Source organism: Zootoca vivipara, chromosome 4, assembly GCF_965207765.1.
Source record: "Zootoca vivipara chromosome 4, rZooViv2.hap1.1, whole genome shotgun sequence".
In the NCBI taxonomy this organism is placed as follows: Eukaryota; Metazoa; Chordata; class Lepidosauria; order Squamata; family Lacertidae; genus Zootoca; species Zootoca vivipara.
The window spans coordinates 86,402,167-86,422,523 of NC_142587.1; positions in this window are offsets into that span (position 1 = coordinate 86,402,167).

A 20,357-nucleotide genomic window follows, 5' to 3' on the forward strand; every position below is an offset into this window, starting at 1 on the left:
CATTATCTCCGATCAGGTGCAGGTGGCAGGAAAAGGCACTCGGCTATCAGCAGGGAGCTCAGTAGACTAGACATGGCGTGAAAATAGATGGGAACATACAAAAGCTGCCAGATTGGACCCCTGGCTCAGCTTTTGAGGGCAGGGATTTCATGGAACCATTGACAGCGTTCGTTGATTTTGTGCAGAGATGGGGAAGCTCAGGCCTGAGGGCCAAATGCACCCCCACATTGGGCCCTTGAGACCCTTCCCCTAGGCTATGCCCCCTCCCCAACCACATACTTTCTTTGAATGTATTTCCTCAAGCTCTGATAACACTTCCAGCCTCACATATGAGGGTGTTGCTTGCTTAGCCTTCCCGTTTCTGTTTTCTTTCCTTCCCATTCAAAAATTGGAAAGTTTGGTGAAGTGAGGTGGTGAGGTTCATTGTAGGAGGAAGTTGTGGTAATCCAGAGAGCTGGTAACAGCAGATCAGCTATTCTGATGTTTCTGAAATTTGGTGATCCCTCAGAAAATGCCCAAATTTCTGAAATTTGGTGATCTCTCAGAAAATGCCCAAATTTCTGAAATTTGGTGATCTCTCAGAAAATGCCCAAGCTACTTGCAAAGCACTTGGGAAGACCCAGGCCATTCCAAATCAGGATGGGTGCCTTTCAGTATCTAGGGGCCTTCTATATGGAAAACGCTGAGCTAAACCCACCCCCCAGATGTACCATCCCATACTTCCTTCAGCATGGAAGATACTAGGAACTGAAACCATGATCTTTGGGGTGAACTGAAGGCTATTATCATGACCAAACTCTGCACCACATAGACAGGGATGTCAGATTCAGGCAGTGGGTGTTCAAACGCAGGCGAGGGAGGGAGAGGCCTCAATCCTATAATAAAAGTTTCTCTTCTAATTGACTTTATATTATTTGGATTCTCTCCCCACCCCCTATCTCTGTACCTGAAACAGGTCACAAAGCATGTCAGACCAAAGAAAAAAGTCTGATATTTAGGATGAGTTACAGTCATCTGTGGAGCAGGGAAATACAGCCTTCAATTTTCAGCTCACGGCTTGATGAGCTGAAATTTATGAACCCAATAGACATGAGCAGCAGAGGGTGTAATCCAGAACATCTGGTCAGGTTTACATCCAAGTTTTTTCTCAGCCTGAATTCTTTTAGGGTTTAAAATCCAGACACTGTGCAGTATAACTATAATGCATCCATGTGGATAATCAAGCATTAAAGCAGGGATTGCCTTTATTTTAGGCAATGCTTGCACCATGCCAATTCTTTCTGGAACCAAAAGGGGGAAGCTCTCTCGGGGAAAAAACACCATGTAATGAATCCTGACAGGCAGCCTCAAGAGGCAGCAATTCTGAGTGAAAAGGTAGCTGCCTGGCACTGCAGCTTACAAGGAGGGAGAGGAGCAGAGAGGTGACAGGCAGGTGGAAAGAGTGTTTAATCCTCCACCTGTAGCATTTTTATTTATTTTTTGCTCAAGTCCCCCCCCCCACCAGTATGATGATTATAATTTATTATTCGCCCTTCATCCCAAGGTTGCAAAAATTAAAAACACATCATTAATATTGAAACATAACATTACACAATATTAAAGGGGGAATGTTGAAGAATTCCAACGGAAGTGGAAGTGGATATTGTTGCAGTTTGTGGTAGGGGAAAAAAAATCAGGTAAAACTAATACGATTCATATTTATTAATATCATTGTTGTTGATTTTTTTCAGTCCACAAATCATATGTAGTTAATGACAGGTCTGTTTTGTTTTTTTGTTTTTACATTGTTTTGATGTTTCCTTTACATTGAAATGAATGTAAGTTGCAGAAACCTAAAGAGTTCTGTAAATTCAGTAACTTATGTGGACAATGAGACAAACAGTGCAGCACTTGGTGGAAGTTGAATTGCAGTGGAAAAGAAACAGTGCTGACTATGATGAATGCAGGTTGCAACGAAAATCACTGCTTTCTACAACTCAACCCCACCCCCAGCAGCTTTCTTCCTTGCACAGAGCTCAGATAAATACACAGATGTGTATTTATCACATCTTTCATCAGCTGCTTCTGCAGATGGAAACTTCACTCTTTATACTGCAGACATAGCAACATAAGTAGCCGACATTCGCCAAGTCAGACTGGTTGAGTGCTGTCTATGCAAATTTGTTATTCGGGGTTCAAAGAAGGGGTGTCTCCCACCCCTAGCTGAGGATGCTAGGCGTTGAACCTCAGATATTTTGCATGCAAAGCAGATGCTCTATCCCTGAGCTATAGTCCTCCACTGAAGACTACAGCCCTCCACCTAAAGCAGATCTGATTCTCTCATGGTTGGAGTCTTTGACTAGCTTTCTGATCAAAGCAGCAGGATGGGCCACCTATTTATGAGTGATTGATTCCTCATTGGGGCAGTGCTAAAGGCATGGTGTGTAGTTGAATATGCCCCAGACTTGAGTAACACATGCACTGGTCTCTAATCTATGGGAGAACATTGGCTTCCTCCTACGTATTGAGACTTTACTATACACTTAGTGGAGGAGAATGCTCTCCGTCTGCAGTTAAATCCTTTGAAGACAGAGGTCCTTTGGTTGGGTCTGGATGATATGGAGTTGGGGGGGGCAATTTCCATCCCTTGCAGTGGCGCAATTAGTACCAGTGCCTTCCGTCAGGAGTTTGGGTGTAACCTTCAACGCCTCCCTTTCTGTGGAGGCGCAGGTTATAGCTACAACAAAGGCGGCATTTTTTCATCTCCGCCAAGCTAAGCAGTTGGTCCCTTATCTCTCTTGTCCTGACCTTGCCACTGTGATCCATGTGATGGTCACCTCCAGGCTTGATTATTGTAGCTCACTCTATGTCGGGCTGCCCTTGAAACTGACCCAGAAACTCCAGTGGGTGCAGAATGCTGCAGTGAGACTCCTTACGGCAGGCATCCCCAAACTTCGACCCTCCGGATGTTTTGGACTACAATTCCCATCTTCCCCGACCACTGGTCCTGTTAGCTAGGGATCATGGGAGTTGTAGGCCAAAACATCTGGAGGGCTGCAGTTTGGGGATGCCTGCCTTACGGGGTCTCCCCTGCAGGATCACATTCACCCAGTGCTATACCAGCTGCACTGGCTCCCAGTGGAGTACAGGATCAGGTTTAAGGTGCTGGTTTTAACCTTTAAAGCCTAGGACCCTCATACCTATGGGACTGCCTCTTCTGGTATGGCCCACGGAGGACCTTACGGTCTGCTAACAACAACACCTTGAAGATTCTGGGCCCCAGGGAAATTAGACTGGCCATGACTAGAGCCAGGGCTTTTTCGGCCATGGCCCCAGCCTGGTGGAACGCTCTCCCACAACTGACCAGGGCCCTGCAGGATTTGACATCTTTCCGCAGGGCCTGCAAGATGGAGCTGTTCTGCCAGGCCTTTGGGCAGGATGCAGTTAGACTTACTTTCCTTTGTATAAAACAAGCCCGAAGGAGGCACCCAACCCGCTCACAGGTCCTTGTATGACCAGTGGAAACAGTTGGTCCTGGTAAGTATTAACCACTCTCAGTTCCAACCTGATAATTGCCACCTGCCCAGATTTTAACTTGTCTGAATTAATTTGAAGATGTATTTTAATTAATTGATGTCTGTTTTTATGCATATTGTGTTGTTTTTTATGATGTTAGCCACTCTGAGCCCAGCCTCGGCTGGGGAGGGCGGGATACAAATAAAAATTATTTATTTATTTATTTATTTATTATGATTATATGCAAAACTGCCTCTCCCCCCTGCACTGAAGTGAATGTCAGTTTTGGCCAGTTATCTTGTATAGGAGCACATATCCTATTTCAGTTCCTGCCTTGAAATGGCATTCTATTTTTCTTAAACCCTTTTTTATTTCTCACTATAAAGAATTACTTAGTTTTGTAATTTAATACTGCTGCACCCATAAAAAATAAGAAGAAGAAATAGCAATAGTCCGTGATCTACCGCCTAAAATTAAAATGAAGTATGGGCAGAGGGTTTCTCGCAGTGATGCCACTAGAAAGCTCCACGTAGCAATCTAATGCGGTTTTCTTTACAATGCTATCTTCCATTGTCTCCTGGTCTATTCCTTATCATTTTTTTTATTCTTTTTATTCCTTATCATATTTTAACAAGATCTACACTGTCCCAGAAGGTTGAACTTACAGTTTGATCATAATTTTTACTTGGGACTAGAGACTAAGCCAACATCTTGTATGAAATGAGCCTTTTTTTGTATTCTGTACACACATTAACCCTAACCAGAACAAAAACTGGTCCAGCAATTCTGCTTATGAAGAAAGAGTGAAGGCTGGACTGGCTTGATATTTTGATTTCCGTGTATCTTATATGATTCCAATGCAGGTTTTGTTTCTCAATAAATTTTGGACAAGGATGATAAGGTTCAGGGTGGGGGTGGGGAGTTGGGTTTCACTTTAAATTGGTTTCCATCCTGATCACTGGATGCATTTAAAGGTGGAAAATTCAAGTTTGTTTTGCTAAATCCTCTGGCACTTTTCTTGTTTAAACTTATTCTAAAAGTGGGATTCCCACACTTGAATAGGAGGCAAGAAATCGTGAATTATAATTATTTAATTTGTCATTAAAGTGCTCATCATATTTATTACCCTGACATTCTAAAGGCTCCAGGTGTTGAATGAGATGAAGACATTCTATGCAGGTAATCATTTTATTTTCTCCTCACGATAGTATTCTTTGGTGACCACTTGTAGCCGAGTAAGATTGTCTTCCATGAACATGGTCTTAACAGTGAGTCCGTAAGTGACTGTGGAGGCCAATTCTGGATCCACACATTCCACACATCCTTCCACAGTGGGGACATAGGTTTCTGGGTGGGAAAACCAGGAGGCAGATCGAAATCTCACCCAACTCTTGCATTTAAATCACCCAGGAGTTTTATCCTCCTTAGGTGTCTCAGATGGTATCCAATATATATATATAATGTCTTCATCGGCATCCAGTGTTGGTGCATAAGTGCTTAGAATAGTAGCCTGTTGGTTTTTGGTGAGTTTTATTCTGACAAAAGCTTCACAAGATCGTTTTTGATAGCAAAGCCTACTCCATGTATTCAACATTCTTGTTATAATAATAATAATAATAATAATAATAATAATAATTTATTATTTATACCCCGCCCATCTGGCCGGGTTCCCCCAGCCACTCTGGGCGGCTTCCAACAAAACAGAAATTCTAAAATACAGAGATCCATCAAACATTAAAATACAGAAATCCATCAAACATTAAAAGCTTCCCTAAACAGGGCTGCCTTGAGATGCCTTCTAAAGGTCTGGTAATTGTTGTTCTCTTTGACCTCTAGTGGGAGGGCATTCCACAGGGTGGGTGCCACTACCGAGAAGGCCCTCTGCCTGGTTCCCTGTAACTTGGCTTCTCGTAGTGAGGGAACCGCCAGAAGGCCCTTGGGGCTGGACCTCAGTGTCTGGGCAGAACGATGGGGGTGGAGACGCTCCTTCAGGTATACCGGACCGAGGCCGTTTAGGGCTTTAAAGGTCAACACCAACACTTTGAATTGTGCTCGGAAACGTACTGGGAGCCAATGTAGGTCTTTCAGGACCGGTGTTATGTGGTCTCGGCGGCCGCTCCCAGTCACCAGTCTAGCTGCCGCATTCTGGATTAGTTGTAGTTTCCGGGTCAGCTAGACCTTTCCAGAGGAATGTGTAGCCTCCTTTTTCTTCCTTCAGTTGTCCCTCACTTGCTCTTTGAGTTCCTTGAAGCGCTGCAATATCGATGTTAAAACGTTGCAGCTCTTTTACAATGACGGCAGTTCTGCGTTAGTACTGTGACTTCCCTCAGCACCTCCTAGTGAGCTTGTTAGCTGGGTGGAGATTTGAACTGAAGACTCTCCTTGGTACTGGATTTTGTTCCTCAATCACATCTGTTTATGTATAAACTTTATATGATTTTTAAAAAAAAGTTAATAGAAGCTTTTATGACGTAAATCTAAAGAGCTGTGTCCGAGGACAGGAAATTTCATAGTAAGGAAAGGGAAATTTCATCTGGTCTGGTGATAACATCCTTCACTAACACCACATTAGGCAATCTGGTTCCTGACCTTTCGAAATGTAATTGCTAAAGGGGCCCCTTCATTTGATAGGGATTAATGTTAACGATGCCATTTCATTTAACGGTGGCTGTTTTATGCCACTCATGAGGGTTTTTTGCAGTTCCAAGCGATGTGGGCTCTTGTAAAATATATTTAGAAATGGTTAATACATTATGTAGAAGCAAACCACGCTTGGGTTTGTTTGCTTAGAGCCTGGAGTCTGCACTCAGCAGTGCCAACAGAGAGCAGAATCCAGTTTTGCCCCCATGAAAACTGCTATGGTTTTCCCAGTAGTGATGTATGGAAGTGAGAGCTGGACCATAAAGAAGGCTGATCGCCGAAGGATTGATGCTTTTGAATTATGGTGCTGGAGGAGACTCTTGAGAGTCCCATGGACTGCAAGAAGATCAAACCTATCCATTCTGAAGTAAATCAGCCCTGAGTGCTCACTGGAAGGACAGATCGTGAAGCTGAGGCTCCAGTACTTTGGCCACCTCATGAGAAGAGAAGACTCCCTGGAAAAGACCCTGATGTTGGGAAAGATTTAGGGCACTAGGAGAAGGGGACGACAGAGGATGAGATGGTTGGGCAGTGTTCTCAAAGCTACGAACATGAGTTTGACCAAACTGTGGGAGACAGTGGAAGACAGGAGTGCCTGGTGTGCTATGGTCCATGGGGTGACGAAGAGTTGGACACGACTAAACAACAACAAAAATTGAAGCCCCTCTAGGAAGCGAGCTGGCCCTGCTTAGACCAAGCCCCCTCCCCGTAACTTCATTAGAAAACACTGTTCAGTAGTATTGTTTCCATTCATCAGCCAGAACCGGCCCTGTCATGAGGCAGAATGAGACTCTTGCCTCAGGCGGATGATCAGGATGGGCAGTGGAATGTGCCCACAGGGCTCCCTTCTCCTGCTGCAGCTGTACTGTTAGCAACACCAGCCACCTGCCCACCACTATTACTGCTGTGGTGGCTTGTGGTACACGTCCACCCCCAATGGAGCACCACTGGTGTAAGAGAGAGACTGTCGGCAATGTTCCAGCAGGCCTCTCTGATCTCCCCACAACCCACTCACTGAGGGGTCCTTTTTCAGAGTGAGGTGGCTTCAGAGTTGGCTTGTGCCAGCATGGGTGGAAAATCCTGGTCAAAATTTAAGAGACATGAAGAAACAGGATTTGCTACCATCACGGCACAGCATCAGTGGCACAAGCAATCTCCATGGCCACATCACCCACAATGCCTCACTCTCCTCAGAGCACAGGGCATGCTGGCCAATCAGGGAGGAGGAAACGGCAGAAGATGGTGAGGGCAGGGGCGGCAGTTTCCTTCAGGCAGTGCACTGCGCTGTGCTGGTCCTGCAATCCATGAAACATCTACATTTCCATTTGTAGGGTGCAGATTCTCCACAAGTAGGGTGGAGAATTCTGGGGAACCAATAGCACACAGCCCTACTCTTTTGGAAGTGCAAGTATGCATTGTCAACCAGATCGCCTCAATCCACATGCATGTTGATTCGCTCAAAGAACTTTAAATGGTTCATCAAGCAGGGCACTTTACTTTTATATGCTCGAAACCTAAAACTCTTCAGATCCCTCCAAGTTTTAATTGAATTCTGATACATCTTTCAGCTCTCTGACATTAGGGGTGCATTGCGCCAGCAGGAACAGCTGGGTAGTTGTTACTTAAAATATTAACATTTGAGAGCCAGTGTGGTGTAGTGGTTAAGAGGGGTAGACTTGTAATCTGGGGGACTGGGTTTGCGTCTCCGCTCCTCCACATGCAGCTGCTGGGTGACCTTGGGCTAGTCACACTTCTCTGAAGTCTCTCAGCCTCGCTCACCTTACAGAGTGTTTATTTTGGGGGAGGAGGGGAAAGGAGATTGTTAGCCACTTTGAGACTCCTTCGGGTAGTGATAAAGTGGGATATCAAATCCAAACTCTTCTTCTATTATAGCATTTATAGTCCTCCTTTTCTCTAATAATTTCAAGGTGCCACACATGACTCTCTCCCTTCCCTATTACCCTCACAACAATCCTGGGAGTTAGGGTAGGCTGAAAGTTGGCGACTGACCCAAGGTCACCAGGTGACTGGGGATTTCAACCCTGGTCTCCCAAATCCTAATCTGGCCCTCTAACCGCTGCACTGCACCATCACAGGAAACAAGCACCCTTGCTCTATTATTTTAGCTTAATACCATTTTTCTTTCAACAAGACTACCCAGACACATAATTTTGTCTTTGTTTTTAATTTTGAATATTTTTATCTGGCTTTTATTGATAATTGTTTAATATTATTATCACTGCTTAGAATTTATGTTTGATGCTTGCCGATCAGAAGGTCGGCAGTTCGAATCCCCGTGATGGGGTGAGCTCCTGTTGCTCGGTCCCAACCTAGCAGTTCGAAAGCACGCCAAAAAAAGTGCAAGTAGATGAATAGGTACCACTCCGGCAGGAAGGTAAACGGCGTTTCCATGCGCTGCTCTGGTTTTGGTGTTTTGTTGCACCAGAAGCGGCTTAGTTATGCTGGTCACATGACCCAGAAAAACTGTCTAGGCCTAGTTGTCTGCAACTGGACTTAACTGTCAGGGGTCCTTTACCTTTTTGAAGTGGTTTCTACATATTTCTATTTTTTTTATATAAAAAAAAATGGCAGTGCACAACTAGTAAAAGCAACACAAGCCTTTGTAAAGGTACCTTTTTCCCCTGTTTGCATGGCGATGGAAAATGCCATCAAAACGCACCCTCAGTAATCACACGTGTCCAGCAAATATAAGTGTGTGTGTGTGTGTGTGTGCGCGCGCACACACACACACACACGTATGAATGAGATACTTTTTACTGGCTCAACTAGTATATAAAAGTACTGAAAGTGAGCTTCCAAACTACATGTTCTTTGTCATCTAAGCTATTGACAAATGTGCCGTATTTTTATAGGCTAGTGGGACCCATAAAAAACATTGTTTCTCCCTGAGTTTCTCCTGAAATGAGGGACATCAAATGTCCTCTCAACAATGATGAATGATGTGATTATTTCTGGAGAGTGGTCTCTTAGTATGAGACTAGGGGCCAGTATTAATAATTGGGTATCCTGTTCACAGTCCTTTGGATTATATATTGGATAACAGAAATGTCCCGAAACAAGGTACTTTCCCCAAAAGCTAGAGGCTTATTTCTAATCAAGAAGTGAAATTAAGCCACTTCGTGGGCCTCATTGCTTTCACAGATATGCAAGACTCTTGTGTCATTCATTCCCCAGGGCCTCTTCTCTCTTATCTTCTTAAAACAGGATGGTGTTTCCTGCTTGGCAGGGGGTTGGACTGGATGGTCCCTGTGGTCTCTTCCAACTCTATGTTTCTATGATTCTATAACCCCTTTCTTCTCTATGTACCTTTCCCTGTTTCTTGATCCATTGCCTATCTTGCAACTACCCTTTAACGCCTCAACACTGGAGGTCTTGTCCCTTATTTTTCTTACCTCTTTTCACCTTTCTTAATTCTCTGCCCATCTCAGTAACCTACTTCTGCCCTGGTAATTTTTGAGAGATTTTAATCCCAGATGAACTGACACATCCTTCTTTCTTTATAGATGCTGGACTGTGAACATTCTGGTAGCAAATCCAAATGTTTGCAGTGGTATGGAAAAAAATAGGGTGTGTGCGTGACTCTGATGATGCACCTACCACCACAAAAGCCAGGTCAATGAGAACTGAACATGTTTAGCAAGCATGGAATGATGACTGACTGTTGAGGGAGAAACATGGGAAAGGGTATGGCTAGCTTTCAGGAACATCGAACAAGAGCAACTCACACTGGGACATTTTGTTCTGGGTCTCATTTGTACAATGTAATATAAATTGTAGCCTCCCTGGAAAGAATATGGCAGTTGGAGGGGTAAGATTACTTTATTACTCAAAAGGAGGTAGGGAGTTGCTTTTCTTTAACACGTTCAGCGATTGCATGTGCCAGAATTCAGCTTTCCAGCTAGCAAGGAAGTAGTTCAACAAGTTTGGGTGCATTTTGATTTCCCTGTCCCCATTTTGAAGGGAGGATCATAGAAAAGTACATGGCTGGCAGACAGGAACCCTGTACAAACATTTGATTTTCAGCTGAACCCCCCGCCCCCCATCAGGGGCCCTGCTGTGCATGAACCACATACTCCAAATTCCAAGGCTGTGAAACGGGGGTATTTCATCAACAACTATCCTACAAATTCCTGCGTTGCAGGCGGTTGGACTAGATGATAATTGGAATCCCTCTCAATTCTATGAGTCTTTGATTCTACGATTCTATGAAATGTTGAAGCCACTTTCAGTGAAGCCTGAATCATGCATATACTTCCAAACACATAAATACACATTTGTGCATGCATGCATGCACACACACAAAATTTAGTAGCCCACGACATCCTGCAATTTGTTTCTTGAGTATGATTTTTTTTTTCTAGCCAGCATATTAATACTCCTATCCTATCTGGAGTCAGTCTCATTAAATTATTGATAGAAGCCTAGCTATTCAGCACTTGCAGCTGCTCAGAGCTTGATATGATCAGATTTAGACATAATTCACCAAAATAGCACCATAGGCAATGCAGACTCATGGAAATTCTCGGTGGTTGGAGACCTCATTTTGCAGAATGAGAATTTAGATTCACTGAGCGATCTAATTTGATGTGTCAGAGATGAGAAATTTGTTAATATTATTCATAAGGAACATTAATCCCATGTAGTCCTTGATCAAATCATTACATTTCATCCAGCCTGTAGCTACACCGGGTACAGGTGAGGCAGTGGCAAATGTTCAGACATTAGAAGCTGTGGGTCGAGAGCTAGAGACTTTTCAAGACTACAGGCTGAAATATCACATTTTCTGCCAGCCAAGGAGGTACAGGAAGGTAGGAGACCTCTCTCTCTCAGGTACACAGCATCCTTGGGCAGTTGTCAGGGAGACCAGCATCCTATCAGGGGCACCCTTCCCCATTTGGTGTGCAGGGTTCTATGTCAACAGGTGCAACCTGCTCCCTGCTATAGACTTTTGCCTTCATATTCATGGAGGTCTCTATATGGAATAAAGATGACACACCAGAGCGGGTGGGACTTAATAACACATTCATTGGTTTTGTTTTTTTTTTGTTTATTTGACTGTTTCTTGTATTGGTTTTAACTTGATTTTAAGGGGAGGGGTCAGGGCTGCCTGGGAGTGGGTCCCAGCCAACAAAATGGCTGGGGCAGATTCCACAGGGTGGGCTGCACTGGGACAACCGATCTCAGTGATCACGGGTAGGAGGAGGAGTTACGCTAAGGCCAGACCATGTCATTACCAAGGAGGCAGGTTTAGTTGTTGTCTGTTCTCCATGGATTTGAGGGCAATGAAACAATCGCTGAGACAGCTAGAGCACCGGTGGCGGATAACTCATTCTGAAGCTGACCGGACACGGGTTAGAGCTCAATGTCGAGCCAACCAAGTGGCGGTAGCGACGGCAAAGAAGACTTTCTTCGCTGCCTCTATTGCATATGCGGAAAACAGCAGCAGGAGACTCTTTCAGGTGGTTCGCAATTTAGCGGAACCACCTGCTCCATCGGGGCCCAGCACGGGCCACATGATCTCCTGCAATGATTTTGCAGTTTTTTGCAGATAAAGTCGCTCAGATTTGGGAAGAGGTAGACTCCACCGTGGGAGCAGGGCTGGGGTGGGGGAGTGCTAGAGTCCTGTCTAGTCAAGTTGTGTGGGATAAATTCCAATCTGTTACCTCTGAGGATGTGGACAGGCTGCTTGGACGAGTGAAACCAACCACCTGTCTCCTTGATTCTTGCCCATCCTGGCTTATAAAAGCTAGCCGGGTACGGCTGGGCGATGGGCTTTGCGGGTTGGTGAATGCTTCTCTCTGTGAGGGAGCCTTCCCAGACCCGCTGAAAGAGGCGGTTATTAAACCGCTTCTTTAAAAACCATCTTTAGATGCGGCCAATATGGCCAACTATCACCCAGTCTCAAATCTTCTATTCCTGGGCAAGGTGATTGAGCAAGTGGTTGCCAAAGAAGCAGACCATTTGGATCCCTTCCAGTCAGGATTCAGGCCTCATCATGAAACTGCCTTGGTCGTACTGGTTGATGATCTCCAGCGGGCTAGGGACAAAGGTGAGAGCTGCTTCCTAGTCCTGCTGGATCTCTCAGCGGCTTTTGACACCATCAACCATAACATCCTTCTGGACCGTCTAGAGGGGTTGGGAGCTGGGGGCACTGTCATACAGTGGTTCCGCTCCTTCCTCCTGGGCCGTGTTCAGAAAGTGGGGGTGGGGGATGAGGGTTCAGACCCCTGGGCTCTCACTTGTGGGGTGCCTCAGGGTTCTGTCCTCTCCCCCATGCTTTTTAACATGTATATGCAGCCGCTGGGAGAGATCATCAGGGGGTTTGGGCTGGGTGTCCATCAGTATGCGGATGATACCCAGCTCTACCTCTCTTTCAAATCAGAACCAGTGAAGGCGGTGAAGATCCTGTGTGAGTGCCTGGAGGCGGTTGGAGGATGGATGGCAGCTAACAGATTGAGGTTGAATCCTGACAAGACAGAAGTACTGTTTGTGGGGGACAGGAGGCGGGCAGGTGTGGAGGACTCCCTGGTCCTGAATGGGGTAACTGTGCCCCTGAAGGACCAGGTGTGCAGCCTGGGAGTTATTTTAGACTCACAGCTGTCCATGGAGGCACAGGTCAATTCTGTGTCCAGGGCAGCTGTCTATCAGCTCCATCTGGTACGCAGGCTGAGACCCTACCTGCCCGTGGACTGTCTCGCCAGAGTGGTGCATGCTCTAGTTATCTCTCGCTTGGACTACTGCAATGCGCTCTACGTGGGGCTACCTTTGAAGGTGACCCAGAAACTACAACTAACCCAGAATGCGGCAGCTAGACTGGTGACTGGGAGTGACTGCCGAGACCACATAACACCGGTCCTGAAAGACCTACATTGGCTCCCAGTACGTTTCCGAGCACAATTCAAAGTGTTGGTGCTGACCTTTAAAGCCCTAAACGGCCTCGGTCCAGTATATCTGAAGGAGCGTCTCCACCCCCATCATTCTGCCTTGACACTGAGGTCCAGCGCCGAGGGCCTTCTGGCGGTTCCCTCATTGCGAGAAGCCAAGTTACAGGGAACCAGGCAAAGGGCCTCCTCGGTAGTGGCACCCACCCTGTGGAATGCACTCCCACCTGAGGTCAAAGAGAACAACAATTACCAGACCTTTAGAAGGCATCTCAAGGCAGCCCTGTTTAGGGAAGCTTTTAATGTTTGATGGATTTCTGTATTTTAATATTTTGTTGGAACCCACCCAGAGTGGCTGGGGGAACCCGGCCAGATGGGTGGGATATAAATAATAAAATATTATTATTATTATTATTATTATTATTATTATTATTATTATTATTACCCTTCCACTTCTGTGTGTCATTGCTGGCCTGTAAGGGCAGTGAACATCTAGATAGGGGTTCCCAGAGCAGAAAGAGCTTGTGGAACTGTTGTGATTTTTAAAAACTCGTGTGACTCTTTCTTATTCCATTTCTCATCAGCCCTTTCCTAAAATCCAATCCCTTCCATTTTTTCATTTTTTTAAAAATAATTCCTTCTGTTGATTGTTTCTGTCTTGGGCATTAATTTGCTTTGCACTTTCTGGGAATTTGGTGCAGACGGAGAGAACAATAAACACACACTTTTTTAAAAAAAAGCTTACTTTTTTTTATTCCTTATCCCTGAATCTAAGGCTCTGTGTCGGATTCAAAGCAAATGACATTTTGTCAGCATCACAAATCAGTTTGTGATATATATTGAAAATTTACCAGTCTTTTCATGTGAATTTCTCCCAATATACATAAGTTTGTCGGCAATCTTGCCGACAAATTGGACACATTTTGGCCTGTTGTTTTCACTAGCACGTACAGTTTATGTAAATCTCACTCCAGTATATGCAGTTTTTATGCGGGACAAATGCACTGAAAAATTCGGAGATGCGTGAACTCTGCTTATGTGGGGTTTGGGGGGGGTTGGTTTTTATTTTTTGCATATTTTGGGCAAAGTGTGAAATTGGCAGGCTAGCCTTCCAAAGTGAACTGAACTGAATTTCTTGATGATCTCTACTTCTGATTGGCTAGTGTCACACAAGTGATCGGCCCAGAGAGCACTGCTCTCACTTAATCCAGCCTTGTTTGCCATCAGTGATTCAAAACTGATGGCAGCCCTACTCTTGAGTAAAGGGTTCTGACTGCCTAGCTGCAAGCTGTGAGTTTTGAGTGACAGTTGGTCAGTGGCTAGAGCTCAATGACATTTACTGGTTCTCTAATTAGAATACTTGCTTATAATACTTGCAAATGTGACCTTCGCTTGCACGCGGTGTTTTCTTTTTCTTTTTCTGCTACCAATCATGTTAAGTCAAATGTCACTAAAACTCTGAGACAGTTTTTCTCTAAGCTGCAACTTTTAATTATGTCTTTCTGGACGAAGTGCCTATTTTATTTTGATACCCTGATGAGCACAAGTCAACTATTTTCACTTCAGAAACCACAGTGCTTGCCACGGTAATGAGTAATTCTTAAAGTTAAGCTGCCAACCTAGGCACACTTGCCGAGGAGTAAGTCCCATGAACACAATAACGTTTACTTCTGGGCAGATATGCCCAGGATCGTGCTGTTAGAAATAATTTATTTTCCCCCCTTTGGTGATTTTTGTTATCCCTACATATTTGTGAACGGTTTTTTAAATATGATATTGCCTTTGGCAAATCTCAGGTTTTTCCCATTATGTGAATGATAATATATGAATAATGATCAACCTTTCTGGCAACCAATAAAATTCAAGTATGTGAGAATGCCATTTTAGTATTACAGGCCCCGGCCTGCCTTATACCCATAGCTGCCAAGTACCCCGTATTTCCCGGGAAACCCCCGTTTTTCCTTACCGTTTCCCGGAGGTCTCCTGTTTCAGCTCCTCTCCCGTTAATCTCCCTTATTTTTTGGTTCCTGTCGGCGGCCATTTTTCTGGTGCCGCTTTGCCCATCTGTCCCTGGACAAAATCCGTCCCTGGAATGTCCCTGGACTTATATTTTAAGTACTGTAGATTTACTAGTAGGGAATGAATGTTGCGTGATTGGTTCAATGGCACAAGATACATCATATGGGGACTTTCGGTGAGGCAAAAAGGCGGGCGCCATGGCAGCAAGCAGCTCTTGAAGCCAGCCAGAGCTAAATGCGCTACCATGTTGGCTCCGGGCTGCTGAGACTGCCGCTGCTGCTGCCACTGCCAAGGGGGAACTGGGACACCTGGCGCATCAACTGGGGGGAACTGCTGACCCCCCTGACCCAAATTGAGCCGGGAGCCAGAGTGCCTGGCCACCCGGCTGACTGCCCAGTCACGCTCTGGGGCCAGGAAAACCCCAGAGCCGAAGCAGGCATAAGAAGGAGATGAGAAGGAGAAGGAAGAGAGAGAAAGAGGAAGGAGAAAAAAGAGGGGAGCCCCGACCTTGCCGCACTGCCACTGCCACTGCTAAGGAGAAGAGGCAGGAAAGAGGGAGGGCAAGGGCACGTGGCTGAGCCCAGGCCTGACCTGACCTGAGCCTAATCTGCGGTGGCTAGTGCTCCAAGAGAGCAGGCCAGGGCCCAGAGGAAGGCTGCATGACAAAGGAGGCCACATTTGTTGTTGTTTAGTCATTTAGTCGTGTCCGACTCTTTGTGACCCCATGAACCAGAGCACGCCAGGCACTCCTGTCTTGCACTGCCTCCCGCAGTTTGGTCAGACTCATGTTCGTAGCTTCGAGAACACTGTCCAACCATCTCGTCCTCTGACGTCCCCTTCTCCTAGTGCCCTCAATCTTTCCCAACATCAGGGTCTTTTCCAGGGAGTAAGAGAAGATATTACTTCTTATTTTTTTAAAAAAACATATCCTTTTTTATTAACTTTTTTTTGTGTGTCTCCGGATTCTCTGAAAAAAATAAAATCTGGTAACCTTAAGCTAAATGTTATAGATTGGTACGTCAACTTACGAACGACCCAACAACCATTTTTTCAATTTATGAATGGGCGTAATGGCCGCGCGCTTACGAATGTCTCGACATCCGGAAAAAAACCGCGGCGGTTTTAGATAGGGATTTTTTTACTTACGAATTTTTAGATAGGGTTGCTTCGAATTACGAATTTTTCTGTTTCCAATGCATTCCTATGGGAAATCACGTTTCCAATGGCGTTTTCCGACTTACGAATTTTTCAACTTATGAAGGTGCCTTCGGAACGGATTCAATTCCTACGTCGAGGCACCACTGTATGAATGTAAGCTTATTTACATCATTAGAGACCCTGATTGATGCAGGGTCCCAGATTGTGCATGGAAACTTTCTGTTGTCAGTCTGTGATTGAGAAGAATAGACAGCTTCGTGGTGGATGTGGTTACCAATGGCTCCTGGCCATGATGACTATGCTCTGCCTCCACAATAGTCATCTGAATATTGCTGGAAATTGCAGGAGGGCAGAGAGCTCCTGTGCTTGGGTCCAGCCTATGGATTTCCCATTGGCATCTGTTTGACCCCTGTGAGAACAGGATGCTGAGATGGATGGACCTCTGGCCTGATCCAGCAGGATGTTGTCATGTTCTTATCCTGGAGAGTCACTGCCAGCTGGAGTAGACAATACTGCGCTAAATGCTATAGATAAGCAGTTTCAACTTGCCCGTGCCTGTTTAGTATTCATCTTTGGGTTATCTCTTCATACGCATAACAACTACAGCAGTGGTATCAACACGCACCAGTGGTTACACACACTTTTAAAACTGTGCGTGGCTTGGGAATAGCAAACAAAAACTGTCAGGCTTCAGGGAATCTGACCCCCCTCCCTCATGGCAGGTTGCTAGTAACAGAAAGACAAGAAGCTCCTACCAAGGTCTTTTATTCAATATTCACAGAGAGAGAGATACAAATGCCATCTCTTGGGTAATGGCGTTGCTCCAAGTAATCTCCCCCCCCCTTCCCTTCTTGGTCATCAACAGCCCCACCCCCCCCCCTTACAGTGTCTGCTTAGAGACAGTTGCCTTGGGGCTCTCTGTTCTCCTGCTTTCATTGCTCGCCATGTTCTGGGAGAAGGAAGGTCTGGAATGCTCTCTAGTGATAACGTGTCAGCCAGCTGTTCCTGCTCTGCTTCTCCCATTATTTCCCAGCTTTGCCCCTCTCCTCTCCTCTCTCTCTGAGCTGTGACCCTCTGCAAACCACAGCTGTAAATCTATACTGTCCTCCTCTTCTCGGGAAGGTTTAGGAGAAGGGGGAGGCAGCCTCCACCATTCCTCCTCCGTCCAGTCCCTGACACAAACAGACCCATGCAACTGTCTATAGCCATGATCACTCAACCTGCAGAAATTAAGACTCGAGCAAAGTTGTAAGTCCTAAGTCAGAGTTGCATGTGGACTGAAACCTGGTGATGAACCTGGGCAGGGAAGAGAAGACTGTCTCCCCCAACTCTCCCATCATCAGGATTGGAGGACCTGGGAACCTCCAGATGCTGCACTCCAAATCCCATCAGTCCCAGCCAGCATGGAAAACGATGGCAGTTGTAGTTTATAAAGCACTGCAGGGTCACACGATCACCACCCCTGACCTAAATGGTACTACTTTTTCCTAGCTTGCCTGGAAGACATTAGACGTATAATCATATTTAAACAAGGAGCAGCTATCTATGTAGGATGCAAAATCACCTCCTTTATTTTAGCACGCAAAGGCATTAAATGTTGTTTATGGTCCAGCAGGGTAGAAGCTTAGCAATACCCCTCCCGATAAAACAAAATAAAAATGATGGTATCACATATATTTACCTAAATATTTGTATATGTTTATGCTAGGTATGTATCTCTTTTTATTGCATCTTGAAGTACTGCATTGTAAAAATGAAATATAAACCTCTGTACTTGTACGTATTATGAGGCTATAATTTTGTCTCAGTGTTCTAATGACAAGGAAAACCCGCTCACACGCACGTCTTATGGTTTATGTTACTATCTGGGACCTTTTAGGCATGCTTGGGATGAAAATCAAATTACTTCCATAAGTCTTGCTCAGACATAAAAATAGTGGATTTTTTTTAAAAAAATCAATATACTTTTTGAAAGTAATTCTCCAAAATCTAAATTATGATTCATAGGTGGTCCAGGGGTGTGGTATTAAGGGGCCAAATAAGTAAAAAATTATCTGGTCAGAGATTATACTGCCTCATATCATTGCCAGTAAGGTAAAGGGACCCCTGACCATTAGGTCCAGTCGTGACCGACTCTGGGTTGCAGCGCTTATCTCGCGTTATTGGCAGAGGGAGCCAGCGTACAGCTTCCAGGTCATGTGGCCAGCATGACAAAGCCACTTCTGGCGAACCAGAGCAGCGCACAGAAACATCATTTACCTTCCCGCTGAAGAAGAAGAAGAAGAAGAAGAAGAAGAAGAAGAAGAAGAAGAGGAGGAGGAGGAGGAGTTTGGATTTGATATCCCGCTTTATCACTACCCGAAGGAGTCTCAAAGCGGCTAACAATCTCCTTTCCCTTCCTCCCCCACAACAGACACCCTGTGAGGTGGGTGGGGCTGAGAGACTTCAGAGAAGTGTGACCAGCCCAGGGTCACGCAGCAGCTGCATGTGGAGGAGCGGAGACGCGAACCCAGTCCCCCAGATTACAAGTCTACCGCTCTTAACCACTACACCACACTGTACCTATTTATCTACTTGCACTTTGACATGCTTTCGAACTGCTAGGTTGGCAGGAGCAGGGACCGAACAACGGGAGCTCACCCTGTTGTGGGGATTCAAACCACCGACCTTCTGATCGGCAAGCCCTAGGCTCTGTGGTTTAACCCACAGCACCACCCGTGTCCTTTCATTACCAGTAGGTCATGTCATATTAAGTTATGTCATGAGACTGTATTTTACAGGGGTTGTGAAGTTTAGTGCTGGAATGATATTGTGTATAATTTGAGACTGCTACATACTATGTGTTCAATATGTTCATGATGTATCATGCACTGCTATGTACCCTTGTGTGTTGTTTATTGCTGTGTATTGATTATTATTATTATTAAGAATTGCATTTATATGACTTTTAGTTTTTTCATATAGAAAGGCTATCATGTGATGTACTGACATAGGCTGTTTATTATGTTCTACGTTGGAAAAAGCCTATGGTATTTTGATGCAGGGCCATATATACTTAAAATACAGTGGTACCTTGGTTTAAGTACACAATTGGTTCTGTAAGTCTGTACTTAACCTGAAGCGTACTTAACCTGAAGCGAACTTTCCCATTGAAAGTAATGGAAAGTGGATTAATCCGTTCCAGACGGGTCCGTGGAGTACTTAAACTGAAAGTACCCAAACCGAGGTGTACTTAAACCGAGGTATGACTGTAAATAAATTATTCCCTCTTGTTTGGAATACCTACATTACATTTCTCCTTTTACCCTACGGCTCATTTGCACCAGAGCCTACTCCCTTGTATTGCCTGGTGTTTGACTAATCCTCTGCTCTCGACTTAGTGCCTGCTAAATATTTTACGGCCTTCCACTCACCTTGGTGTGCATTGGCAAGACCTTTCTGTGGCTTAGTCATTCCCCCAGGAATCCCACAAATTAATTACTGGATATGTTGTCAGCACTGCAGGAGACGCTTGTAAACAGCTTTTGCTGACACTTAATTAAACTAACCTCTTACTTGTGAAGGTTGAAATTCATTCCAGTCCACAAGACCAATGCTACATAACACCCCAGCCTCTTTAGCCCATGTATTCACCCATCCCTTCATTGCCAGCCACCCTCCGTTTCATAAACTGGCCCTGCTAAACATCTTCCAATATAATAATGCCCACTCACTTCACAAAGAGCTCATCACCCACCTACGTTCAGCAGCCAGAAGCATCATAACCAGACACTGGAGAGACCTGTCTGGAAAAGCATGGACCAATGACCACGGGTGGTGCTGTGGTCTAAACCACTGAGCCTTTTGGGCTTGCTGATCAGAAGGTCAGCAGTTTGAATCCCCGTGACGGGGTGAGCTCCCATTGCTCGGTCCCTGCTCCTGCCAACCTAGCAGTTCGAAAGCACATCAAAGTGCAAGTAGATAAATAGGTACCGCTACAGCGGGAAGGTAAACGGCGTTTCCATGTGCTGCTCGGGTTCACCAGAAGTGGTTTAGTCATGCTGGCCACATGACCCGGGAAAACTGTCTCCAGACAAACATCAGCTCCCTCAGCCAGTAAAGCGAGATGAGTGCCGCAACCCCAGAGTCGTTCGCGACTGGACT